This window comes from Erythrolamprus reginae, chromosome 3 (genome assembly GCF_031021105.1).
Source record: "Erythrolamprus reginae isolate rEryReg1 chromosome 3, rEryReg1.hap1, whole genome shotgun sequence".
Taxonomy (NCBI): Eukaryota; Metazoa; Chordata; class Lepidosauria; order Squamata; family Dipsadidae; genus Erythrolamprus; species Erythrolamprus reginae.
In genome coordinates, this window is record NC_091952.1 from 36994013 (window position 1) to 37007709 (window position 13697).

General features: G+C 41.8%; 1 protein-coding gene across 10 annotated transcripts in view; it reads right to left on the reverse strand.

Annotated features, from left to right (window-relative positions):
• The window catches only part of SGK2 (serum/glucocorticoid regulated kinase 2), a 65346-nt gene that overhangs the window by 33744 nt on the left and 17905 nt on the right, over positions 1-13697 (reverse strand). For 2 of the 10 annotated variants that reach the window (XM_070744793.1, XM_070744796.1), the window contains exon 2: positions 7679-7713. The exons of the other annotated variants lie outside the window; for them this stretch is intronic. The gene's annotated coding sequence lies outside the window, so the exon portion shown is untranslated. The remainder of the gene's footprint in view (positions 1-7678; positions 7714-13697) is intronic. 10 annotated transcript variants of the gene reach the window in all.

A 13697-nucleotide genomic window follows, 5' to 3' on the forward strand; every position in this document is an offset into this window, starting at 1 on the left:
TGTTATATGGACCACTAATCTTCTGCCACCAGGTCCAGACACCCCTATCTTCTTCCGGCCTGGTGCTGACAAAAGATGACCTTGAAACTCTAAAAGGAATTTATTTGGTCTACCTCTAGCTCCTCATTCAACTGCCCCTCCCCTCTTCCCACAGCAAGAAACATTCCAAAAGAACATACCGTGTTTCCCCGATAGTAAGGCAGTGTCTTACTTTCTTTTTACCCCCAAAAGCCCCCCTATGTCTTACTTTCGGGGTATGTCTCATATTGGAAAAATTAAGACACACCCGGTCAACCCACCTACCCGAACCCGCAACACCCGTGTCCGGTAAAAAGTAGTAGCACCCTCCCCCCCACACACAAACACACGGAGACACATCCGCATCCCCGCCTGCCCGCCCCGTCCGGAGCTGCCGGAAAGGAGGTGGGCGAAGGAGGGCGCAGCTCCGGCTGCTCGCCTCGCCCGCCCACCCGGCGTCTCCGAAGCTTACCGGTCTCTGGCGGGCGCCTTTCGGCAGGAGAAGCCTTCGCCGGGCTGCTTCGCTGCTTGTTGCTGCTCCCGCTGCTCCCGCCGTGTTGCCCGTCCCGGCCGGTAAGCTTCGGAGACGCCGGGTGGGCGGGCGAGGCGAGCGGCCGGAGCTGCGCCCTTCGCCTCGAGCTCCCTCCGGAGCCTGCCGCCGCCGCCGCGCTTCCTCCGCCGGCCGAGGAGTCCTCCTTATCCGCGCCGGGTTTGGAGTAAGGCTTGAAGCTGGACTTGTCCTCGGCGGGCGAGGCGGCGGCCCTGGCCGAAGCGGCGCGGCTCTGGGTGCGGCACGAGCGGGAGCTCCGACTGCGCTTCCTGCGCAAGCCCAACGCCGACAAAGAGACGTCCAAAGGCAGACCCTTGAAGCTCAGCGACATCGGCGCCGAGGACAAGTCCAGCTTCAAGCCTTACTCCAAACCCGGCGCGGATAAGGAGGACTCCTCGGCCGTCGGAGGAAGTGCGGCGGCGGCAGGCTCTGGAGGGAGCTCGGGCGGTGGCCGCTCCGCCACTTCGGCCAGGGCCGCTGCCTCGCCCACCAGGTGGCCCAAGCTCTGGGCGCAGCGCGCCAGCGCGCACAGCTCCCTCGCTTTTAGTACCGTGTTTCCCCGAAAGTAAGACATATGTCTTACTTTCGGGGTATGGCTTATATTAGCCGACCCCCCTGAAACCCCCCATATGTCTTACAATCGGGGGGGTCTTACTATCGGGGAAACACGGTAGCATAGTTTCTACAACACTCCGTGGTCTGCACTGGCTGCCGATCAGTTTCTGGTCACAATTCAAAGTGTTGGTAATGACATGGCATTGGACCAGAATACCTCCGGAACTGCCTTCTACTGCACGAATCCCAGCGGCCGATAAGGTCCCACAGAGTTGGCCTTCTCCAGGTCCCATCGACCAATGTCGTTTGGCGGGCCCCAGGGGAAGAGCTTTCTCTGTGGCGGCCCCGGCCCTCTGGAACCAACTCCCCCCGGAGATTAGAACGGCCCCCACCCTCCTTGTCTTTTGCAAGTTACTCAAGACCCACCTGTATCGCCAGGCATGGGGGAACTAAGACATCTCCCCCAGGCTTTTTGTATTTCATGTTTGGTATGTATGTATGTGCTGTATGGTTTTTAATTGTTGGGGTTTTTATATATTTTTTATTATTAGATTTGTCCCATTGTTACACTATTTCTTATTATTGTTGTGAGCTGCCCCGAGTCTTTGGAGAGGGGCGGCATACAAATCTAATTAATAATAATAATAATAATAATAATAATAATAATAATGTGCAAATTTAAATTAATAGTAATGAATGTAGAAGAAGAGGCAGGAAAACACTCTTGCTCCCTAAAGAAAGCAAAACAGTTATTTAAAAATGTTCTCCCAATCCTATATACAAGTAGGCAATAAACCACAAAGAAGAATTTGAAAAGTAATATGAAGAGGAATTTCAGCTATCTTTTAAAAGATGGAATAATTGGCTGGTGGAACTGCCAGTCAAGCAATGGCAACATTGGTCACCTCCTCACAGATTATTTTCCAGCAGGAGAGGGAACCATGAGACAGGGTCTGGGGAAATTAGTGGAAGGACAGATCTAAGGAAGGCTCAGAGGCTAAATCTGGGAATATCCCCCCTCCCTCAAAACAGCCCTTTTGTAGCTATTTAGCAAAAGTTAAGCTGCTCCTTTCTTCTTTTACTATCTACCTGACTGTGTTATGCTGTATATTCCCACATTCACTATTATTGATCTTCTCACCCATCTCCTCCCACTAATGACCATATGACTGTAATTTTGTGATTTATATTGACTGGTTCCTAATATAATTTGATTTTATATTTGCACCCAAATTATCATTAAGTATTGTACCTTATGTTTCTTGATAAAAGTATATTTTATTTTATGTTCATTGAGAGCGTATGCACCAGGACAAATTCCTTGTGTGTCCAATCACATTTGACCAATAAAATTCTATTCTGTTCCTTTTCGACACAATTGTGTGACTTTAAACAACACAAACAAAAAAATTCCAAGCCCTCAAAAGCATTTTGCAATGTCAACAGGGCAAACGAATAATAAAGGAAAGACTTTACTTTAGTCCACGGAGAGGGGCGGCATACAAATCCAATAGATAGATAGATAGATAGATAGATAGATAGATAGATAGATAGATAGATAGATAGATAGATAGATAGATAGATAGATAGATAGATAGATAGATAGATACCATACATAAATATACATCCAACCAAGTCATAATAAGACCTTTAAATCTTCAATTTGCATTATTCAGTGTCCTGGAAACTGAGTTGGGGTTTTGTGTGTGTTTTGTGTGTGTATTTCAATAACATTTTTTGAAACATGATTCTTGGTAAGAATAAATCTGGATCTAACCCAAAAAAAGTGCAATGAATCGTTATAAGACATATAACTTTTAAAGAAATTAAAGTCTTCTTTAAAAAGCTTAAAGTACATCAGTTGTAGAATTCATGTTTAACAAAATATGTCTACTGATAGGGACAAAAGTCAGAAAGCCTTGACATGCAGATACATTGTTCAGATGACATGTATAATTTTTCAACTTTGCATGTGTCACCTGAACAATGTGTTTGCATTCCTACTATTCATGCAAACCGTAAAAAAATAATTTACTCTTTCATTTGTTTGCCCATCCTTTTCAATTATATTATTTGTTTGCCCATCCTTTGGAATTATAGCATTATTTAAATCGCAACCAAATGTTTCGGGGGGGGGGGGGAGACAAAAAAATGGATTTTGAAAGACATTCTAAGAGTCTTCAACCCACCAAAAAGAGCTGGTTTTAGAAGGAAAAAAGAACTATCCTTAATTTAATTTAAAACATTTAAATTAAATTAAATTAGCATGGTTACTTCCCCAATATTTAAACATTACATTTTATATATTGGTCACAAACTAGTAGATTTTCTGTGGTTTGGGAAAGATGAGTTTGATTAGTCGTTATGGTGCACACATATATACATTCTTCTCCAAAAATCAATGCCATGAAAAACCCAGGTTCAGCAACTCAACATTTTAGGATTGTATTAGTTCCTTAATCCCCATGATCTGCTCTTTAAGATAGGACTTGTAAGGTGAGTCACTACATCTGTTATCCAAGCAATTGCATATCTGTAAGTACGCTTATCATTATTATGTTCTTTTAAAAAACCGCAATCAGAAAGATATGGAATCATTGAGGTGAAAAAAAATCTATTTGGATTTCAAATCCAACCTCCCATTCTAAAGTACATAGTTAGTAACACTATCAGTCAATAGAGAAAGGGAAGAGGCAGAAAAACCCAGAGAAATATTTTATTGCTAAAGTTCTCCTGCATTCCTATGTAAAAAAATTACATCAGAATGGCAATATCACAAAATAATAGTTTTGTTTAAACCAAAGTTGGCAACTTGAAGATGTGAATGTGAATGCTGGCTGGCGAATTCTGGCAGCTGAAGTCCAGACATCTTCACGTTGCCAGGGTTGAGAAACACTGCAATGATCAAATGCAACAAAAACAAATGGCTGTTAACTACAATAGTATTGTTTGATTCTTGGCTCTGATTTCATTTTTCATGCTCATGGCATGAAGATGGGATTGCTCAAACTGTGACTAATCTACACGTGACCTACAAATTTCAAAACAAATTCAAATGCTTGGCACAAGTGACAAGAAGAGGTCATCAGCAAGGAAGGAGCTGATCTAGTTTAGTGGAATAAATTTGTGTCCAAATACATGCAGTAAATAACTAGCAAACTCTTCCGGGTAAACTTTGTTCAGATCATCAGCATGAATCATTTGGAGCTAAAGAGCTGTGGTGGCCTAGTGGTCAGAATGCCATATTGCAGGCTAATTCTGCTGACTGTCAGTTGCCGGCACTTCGATTCTCACCTGCTCAAGATTGACTCAGCCTTTCATCCTTCCAAGGTCGGTAAAATGAGGACCCAGATTGTTAGGGACAATATGTTGACTCTGTAAACCACTTAGAGAAGGCTGTAGAGCACTGCAAAGTGGTATATAAGTTTAAATGCTATTGCTAAAGGGAATAAAGTGACCTATGGCTGCATGCTATGAGAATCACAAAAGCTGCAGAAGAATAATTTCTCATGAATTACTGAACCTCACTTTCTTAGACTTTTCTAATTCACATCTGTCTTTATTAAGATTCCATCCCAACTTAATAATAATAATAATAATAATAATAATAATAATAATAATAATAATAATTTATTGGATTTGTATGCCGCCCCTCTCCGTAGACTCGGGGCGGCTAACAACAATGATAAATTTTCAGTTTTAAAAGTCATCCCCATCACCAATCCTGCCATGCTGCTTTAGTATGCTTGTGTTTCTTTAGTCAACAAAAGTAATATTTTTTTTCCTACTAAATAAAAATCTTTAAAGCAGCAGTCCCCAACCAATACTAGTCTGTAGCCTGTTAGGAACTGGGCCACACAGCTGGAGGTGAAAGGTGGGTGAGCAAACTAACCCTAACCCTAACCCCAAACGATCCTGCCCCACCACATGGAAAAATTGTATTTTGCAAAATTGGTCTCTGGTGCCAAAAGGTTTCAGGCTGCTTTTGAGTATATCCAATCTAGTTATTGATGAGATGAATAATAATAATAATTAGATTTGTATGCTGCCCCTCTCCGGACACTTGGAGCGGCTCACAACAGCAAAACAGCACAAATCCAATAGTTAAAAACAATTTAAAACCCTTAATATAAAAACAATCATACATCTCAAACAAACCATACATAAAACGGAAACGACCCAGGGGAATCAATTTCCCCATGCCTGATGGCAGAGGTGGGTTTTAAGGAGTTTGCGAAAGGCAAGGAGGGTGAGGGCAATCCTAATCTCCGGGGGGAGCTGGTTCCAGAGGGTCGGGGCCGCCACAGAGAAGGCTCTTCCCCTGGGTCCCGCCAGCCGACATTGTTTTGTCGACGGGACCTGGAGAAGGCCAACTCTGTGGGACCTAACTGGTCGCTGGGATTCGTGCGGCAGAAGGCGGTCTCGGAGATATTCTTTTTTGGGTGAGGGGTTGGGTCACCACCCATTCCTTCATTAATGATGCCATGGTTGGGGCTAAACAAGCAGTGAATGGAACAAGAGGCAAACATGGTTGGTAAGTAACATCCATTCTCTTTCTAAAACTTCTTTTATCTTCTTTCCAGCATTCTCTTCTCTGTTCCAAGTTGTACCAAAGGTCAGCAGTCTCAATTTGCAGAGTTTTTAAAATCCAGTCAAGAGTTGTACAAAAATTAGCATAAGCACTGGGTTTAGCATAAAGACAATCTGGCCACCTCCCGTGTAGAGTCAATTCAAAATAGTTATGATTTTCAGTACAGAATGCAAGTAAGTCCAGATATCTTTTCTTTTTAGTTTTTAGCCAGGTTCATGAACTGGATAGGATGGGGGTGGATCAGCCTCACATGTCCCTGCTTAGTACTGCCAGCAATCATGTTGACACTATCAGCAGGCTGTTGCTGAATAGTTCAGTTTCAAATATGTCATGATTCAGGAAGATTAGGAAGCAACGCCTTATGGTCAGCCAAGACAAAGTAGTTACAGTTAAATCACCAAAGACCCTTGTAAAAAAAAGAACTTTTTAATGATGGAAATAGCTCCCTCATTAGCAACCTGGTTAACATAATCGTGCCACCTTTGTGACAATCTGACGTGGTGCATTTATAACTCTGGCAAAAGGAAAAATCTATACCTGATGCACTGACCAGATTAGCAATCTTCAACAACAATAAAAAATTAAGAGCCCATATGGCCTTTCTGTAATTATGATTGTAAAGGGAATCTATACTGTTTCACACTTTGTGTTATCGTTAGAGCTATAATGAAAATCAGGAAATAACACATACAATAAACCCATGGCACTACTACCACCCCCCATTCATTGTTTCATGTCATCCATGGAAAATGTCATTTTTTTCCTGGCTGCTGTGATATATCCTGAAACTGTCCTGCTGCTTTAGAGGGATTCCACAGTTAGGGCTGCCCAAAATGGCTCAGGACCAGACCACTTATGGAACTGCCTTCTACCTCATAGTTCCCTATGACCAATAAAGGCCCACAGAGTTGGCCTTCTCCAGGTCCTGTCCGCCAATCAATGTCGGTTGGTAGACCTTGGGGAAGGGTCTTCTCTGTGGTGGCTCCAATGCTTTGGAACCAACTGGCCCCGGAGATTCATGTTATCCCCACCCTACCGTTCTACCAGAAAGCCGTTAAGACCTGGCTTTTCTGGCAGGCCTCGGACCATGAATGAGTGAATGTATGCGTGGTTTTTAGGGTTATATTGTATTTTATAACATTTTATTGTATTTATTTTATTGTATTTATGCTTATTTTATATTGTTGGTATTTATTGTCAGTACTGTAAGCCGGCCAGAGTCCAGTTGGAATTGGACGGCAGATAAATCCCATAAATAAAAACCCCTCTGTTAGGCTGAATAAGACCTGGTAACTAGTCTCCTGGGAGAGAAGGGAATTCTTCATTTCTTTAACTTTAGAGAGAGCTATTGCTATTGCTTCTTGTTTTAGCCTCTCTTGAAACTATCACTCCCCAGGTTACCCAGTCCAGTTTATGTGGCTGGTCCATCTTCTTTCCCCAGTCTGCAATATTTGAATACCACATGGTTTTTCATCTACACTAATTTTTGGTTCGCTGTTTAGCTGTGCTTGTGGCTCCTTGATCGGTGGCTTATAGTTTGCTGTTGCCAGGACTTGATTCTCTCCTCTGCTCACTTCCTGAATCTTGTTCCTTAAAAGATATTTTCTGTCCTTAAGATCAGAGCTGGGATTCAGCAGGTTCTGACCAGTTCTGGAGAACAGATAGCAGAAATTATGAGTAGTTCAGAAAACTGGTAAATACCACCTCTTACTAGCCCTGCGCCCATCTATTCTCTGCTTCTGGAGTTCCAACTGATCCGGATTAAATGGGGATTTTACAGTATCCTTCACCTGCTACACCTACCAAGCCACACCCACCAAGCCACACACACAGAACAGGTAGTAAAGAAAAAAAGAATCCCACCACTGCTTTAGATGTAGCCATTGCAACAATATTCTCAAAAGCTGGGAAAGAAAAGGAAATGAATAAAATCAGGCAGTGGAGAAACAGTTGGACATTTTTACCTTATCTCTTAAGCCTGGAGATTCAGACAGGAAATCTAGGAATAAGAAATTCAGACAGCTTTAAAAAGCCTACTTTATAGCTGATTTCTTTTTTGCTTCTAAGTTTCTGTATGCTATTTTTTCCTATCATTACATTTCATAACTGTGACAGTATATGGATTTTGCTTCCTTGGACACACATTGCTATGAACAACATTAAAGTTGGAAGCACAATTTTATATTCTAGATCTAAATCATGACAACTGACCCATAGGGAACACTGATGAAGACTGAACGGGTTATTAATAATCTTATACTCCCTTCTCCTTCCCAGAAGATAAAGCTAAAGAGTGAAGACTGAAGATTTTATTCTTAGGACAGAAACAAGTCTTAAGTCCTACCTTCTAACTAGAAATGGTCGAGTTCCTCACAACTCAATTTTTAGTGATCAAAAACTACTTCTCAGATATGGAGAATCCACAGATGGGAAGAATCTTTGGGACAATTTTGTTCTTCCTATTTGATTATTTTGGAATAGTCTTAGTGAGTTGCTCATACATAGATTTTTTTTCTTAAGTATTTATCCTTAATCCATCTATTGAATATTTCAGTTAGATGCCATTCTGTTCATCACATTCATTATACCTGCATGAAAGCCCCAATTCGTTCCAGAAACTGCATGTAGAGGTAAGAAATGATGGGTCTATTCAAAATTTCTGCGGCAATTTTGACAAATGACAAATAAGCTTTACATTATAGATAGTACAGTTAATATACTGTATATAATCAGATAGATAGTATCTACCCTGGCATGAAATTAGATTTTTACACCGCCTCAATTGCCATTTGAAAAGACAAGACCATTTTTGGGGTACAGTTTAATTCAATTTATGCATTTGCACATCTCATATTAATAATCTCATATTTCATCAACAGCAATCCCCTACTGTGAAGAATATGAAATGTCTCTTTCTCCATCCACTCATCTATCATCCATCCATCCATAGGGAGTCTTCAGATAACAACCATTTGTTTAATTACTGTTCAAAAAGTTCAACAAGAGTACTTATGACTGGTCCTTGAAGTTGCAGCTGTTAGAGAATTCCCGCGGCAATGTTATAATGAATTGCAACCAACTCATAATTATGAGGCACGGTGGCGCAGTGGTTAAAATGCAGTACCACAGGCTGATTATGCTGACTGCCAGCTACCTGCAATTCGGCAATTTGATTCTCACTGGCTCAAGGTTGACTCAGCCTTCCATCCTTCCGAGGTGGGTAAAATGAGAACCCAGATTGTTGGGAGCAATATGCTGATTCTGTAAACCGCTTAGAGAGGGCTCTAAAGCACTTTGAAGTGATATATAACTTAAGTCTACAAGCTATTGCTATTACCATGATGGTTGCCATGGTCACATAATCCACCATCTGCCAGCTTCCAACAAGCAAAATCAATGGGGAAATTGGGAGGTAATTGAAAATGGTGATAATGTGATGTTCTTAACAACTATGCAGGATTTGCTTAACGACAGTAGCAACTTTCCTTATTGAGTCAGCATGATCCTACTAAAACTTTTACTACCATACTGTGGGAGTGGCTTATTCAGGACTCCCTGCATTTTCTTTCAACATCTTGCTCTGGGATCGAGCTCTATTTTCGCTACCCCACTGCGTTCCTCCCTCCCCCGGTCTGGACAGTAGCCCACCCCTGATGTGATGTCACACATTATGACCACATAACATAGTTTTAAAAAAATTGGATTGTGCAGAGATGGATATGATGACAAGAAGGCTGAATGACCAAGAAGAATCTGACTTTTAATTATTTGGAATATAGTTTATAAGTGGATAGATAAAAATAAAAACAAAAACTAAATCTTATGAGAAATGTATGAATACAGTGATCCCCCGCTCGTTGCGAGGGTTCCGTTCCAGGACCCCCCGCAACGAGCGGGTTTTCGCGAAGTAGCGCTGCGGAAGTAAAAACACCATCTGCGCATGTGCAGATGGTGTTTTTACTCCCACAGCGCTAGCGAGGAGCCGAAGATTGGGGGCGGCGCGGCTGTTTGCCGCCGGCATGGAGGGCTTCCTAGCAGCCCCCCAAACCTGGGTTGGGGGTCCGGGGGGCGCTGGCTCTCGCCGCTTTCGAGCTGAATCCGGGAGCGAATTCGCTCCCGGACTCAGCTCGAAAGCGCCGAGAACGAACGGCAAGGAACGGCTTTTCCACGCCGTTCATTCTCGCCGCTTTCGAGCTGAATCCGGGAGTGAATTCGCTCCCGGACTCAGCTCGAAAGCGCCGAGAACGAACGGCAAGGAACGGCTTTTCCACGCCGTTCATTCTCGCCGCTTTCGAGCTGAATCCGGGAGCGAATTTGCTCCCGGATTCAGCTCGAAAGCGGCGAGAACGAACGGCAAGGAACGGCTTTTCCACGCCGTTCATTCTCGCCGCTTTCGAGCTGAATCCGGGAGCGAATTCGCTCCCGGACTCAGCTCGAAAGCGCCGAGAACGAACGGCAAGGAACGGCTTTTCCACGCCGTTCATTCTCGCCGCTTTCGAGCTGAATCCGGGACCGAATTTGCTCCCGGATTCAGCTCGAAAGCGGCGAGAATGAACGGCGTGGACAAGCCGTTCCTTGCCGTTCGTTCTCGGCGCTTTCGAGCTGAGTCCGGGAGCGAATTCGCTCCCGGACTCAGCTCGAAAGCGCCGAGAATGAACGGCGTGGGCGGGCGAAGGGCGGGCGGCAGCGAGGAGTTTGCGTGGGCGGTGGGGAAACTCCTCGCTGACGCCAGCAAGAGGGGGAAGACTCAGGGAAGCCGCCCAGCAGCTGATCTCCCGGTTGCCATCTACGCATGCGTGCCCACGGGCACGCATGCGTAGATGGTATTTTGACTTCCGGGTTGAAAAATAGCGAAGTACCCTGTTCGCAATGGTTGGGGACGCAATAAACGGGGGATCACTGTATATTGAAATGACTTTAGAATTTTTTTTCTTTTGATTAATTCAATTTTATGTTTATTAGAATATATAAACAAAATTCTTCTTTTCATCTAGATTAATATGTTGATTTAATGAACTAAGAATATATTCTTTTTCTGTATTTAAAATTAACTTCTAAGAAGAGAGGGGTAATTGTAACCCCTACTACATGTTTAAATGTTTGTATGTCTGTGTGTTTTTTTAATGAAAAAATCAATAAAGTTTATTTTTTTTTTAAACCATTATGACTACATTGCTTAGTAATGGAATTGCAAATCCCAATTACTTCATTAACCTGACGACTAAATGTATCTATCTTTTTTCTATTTTTCACAAAGAGGTAGCATCTGAAGCTGATTTCCAAGTAATCACATGTTCAATATTGTCTACCTCACTATGTCCTCTGAGCTTGATTGCAACTACAAGTAGATGCATTTCATTAACAACTTACTAAAGGAGTAATCATTCTGATGATAAGGAGAGAGAAATTTTCTCCTCCAATGCCAGAGGGAGAGCAATTCATCCAAGTTGTAACTGCAAGCAAGAGTCTTGTGACTATATATTTAAAGGCCAGGGGTAAAAATGTTCCAAAAGGCTCATGTTCCCGCAATCACATTTTAATTGACATTGAGCATCTACAACAGTACTCTCAATGACATAGTTACCTCTTGCATTCCAGTTATTATTAAGAAGAATATATAGCATATTTTCACATCATGGTTATCTTGGTGTTAAGAACTTATGGGCAGTGAGCAGTTTGAGGTTTTTGCAAGATAAAAACACTGCTAATAAAGCAGGGCTACAGTTATTGTGTTTATAAATGACATACATCTACCACGTGGCATATAAAAGTCTGCATATCTCATATCACTGTATCATTGTATCATTTTATTGTTTATTCTACTGCTCCTTTACTACAGTTATGTTTGCACTTCTTTTTATAACTTCATTTTGATTTGTGTAAGCCACCTAGAATAGTCCCATGGCGAAATAGATGACGAATAAATTCAACAAATAAATAATTCTTTAATACAATTAAAACTATATGAAAAAGCACAACCTAATGCTGGCTTCCATATGAAGTGACCATGTACCAATTCATAAAATCATGATTAATACATTCTTAATAATGTAATTAAAAGTTCCATGGAAGAGGTTGATGTTAGTAGTCCTCCTAAATATCATGAATTCCCATTTTAATTACACCATAATAATGAAACATGATCAATAATAGTAACAATATGTTTTGTCTCTCCCATGATGTTACATGGAGTAGGTTATGTACTCTCAGTACCTCCGTCCATACTTTCTCTCTATTGGTTCTTAGTTTCAGTCAACAAAAAGAAAACAAAGATTGAAGGTCAAACAATACCTCCACAAGGACTTTCCAAAAAACCCCACCATTTCCCAGATTGAGCCACTCAATCACTCACCCAACCGCTTGTATATCCCATACACATACATAACTACTATAAAAGTCAAAGAAGTTAGGTGAAACATGAATATACTTCATTATTGGGATAAAGTTTCAGCTTTTATTATAGTGGTGCCTAGAACCCACCCTTGGGATACACTAGAACGATGATCAAAGTAAATGTGGAGTTTATTTATTTCTTTATTTTATTAATAGGATTTATATACCACCCCTCTTCCAGGACTCTATGGAGTTGTCTCTCTGGATCTCTTTTCCAAAGTGGGGTGGAAACTAATCAAGGAGAGAAGCAACTTAGAATTAAGGAGAAATGTCCTGACAGTTAGAACAATTAATCAGTGGAACAACTTGCCTCTAGAAGCTGTGAAGACTCAAACACTGGAAGTTTTAAAGAAAATGTTGGATAACCATTTGTCTAAAGTATTGCAGTTTCCTGCCTAAGCAGGGGGTTGGACTGGAAGACCTCCAAGGTCCCTTCCAACTCAGTTATTATTATATTATATCCACATTACTGTGAAACTCTACAACTTTAAACAAAAGCTTGATATATTTGACACAAAAAAATGTAACACAAATCTCTTTGAATCAACCCTTCTAGGCTAGTTTTGGGATGATTCAGGAATTCCATTTAACAAAATCCAGGCTAGTGTTGAGGAGGACAAAGTTGAATTGAGGATACACTTTTATGAGTGTGACCTTTTTTTATAATGGGAAACTAAATAAACTAACTCCAGCCCTTAAATAAATATTTGAGCTGTTACTGCTATTTCTGTACACTTACTAAGGAAACTGTCCAATCAAACCTCATCTGAAGATTTACCACAGTGCAGAGAGTATTTTAGAATACTGAACATTTTAAAAATATTTGTTAATATTAATTGCTGAGATATTTGAGGAGGAAAAGATTCCGACTCCATGCTTTGTGATAGATTTCTCAGAGGCATATTTTTGGACACAGTTCTAAAAACTAAAATAATTTATCCTGGGTTAGAGTCAGTGATGGGCTACCAAAATTTATACTACCATACTGTGGGCTTATGCATACTGTACTTATGCATTTTGTTTCAACATCTTTCAGTGCAAATTGGGGCTACCTCTGAAAAGTGTTCGGAAACTTCAGATCGTGCAGAACGCGGCGGGGAGAGCCATTGTGGGGCTTCCTAGATTTGCCCACGTTTCTGCAACACTCCGTGGCCTGCATTGGCTGCTGATCAGTTTCCAGTCACAATTCAAAGTGTTGGTTATGACCTTTAAAGCCCTGCATGGCATTGGACCAGAGTACCTCCGGAAACGTCTGCTACCGCACGAATCCCAGCGACCGATAAGGTCCCACAGAGTTGGCCTTCTCCGGGTCCCGTCGACCAAACAATGTCATTTGGCGGGCCCCAGGGGAAGAGTCTTCTCTGTGGCATCCCCGGCCCTCTGGAATCAACTTCCCCCGGAGATTAGAACTGCCCCCATCAAGACCCATCTATACCGCCAGGCATGGGGGAGTTGAGACACCTTTCCCCCAGGCTTTTTTATATTTATGTTTGGGTATGTATATATTGTTTGCTTTTTTAAATATGATAGGGTTTTATGTGCTTTTTAATATTAGATTTGTTTTTGCTGTAATATTGTTTTTATTATTGT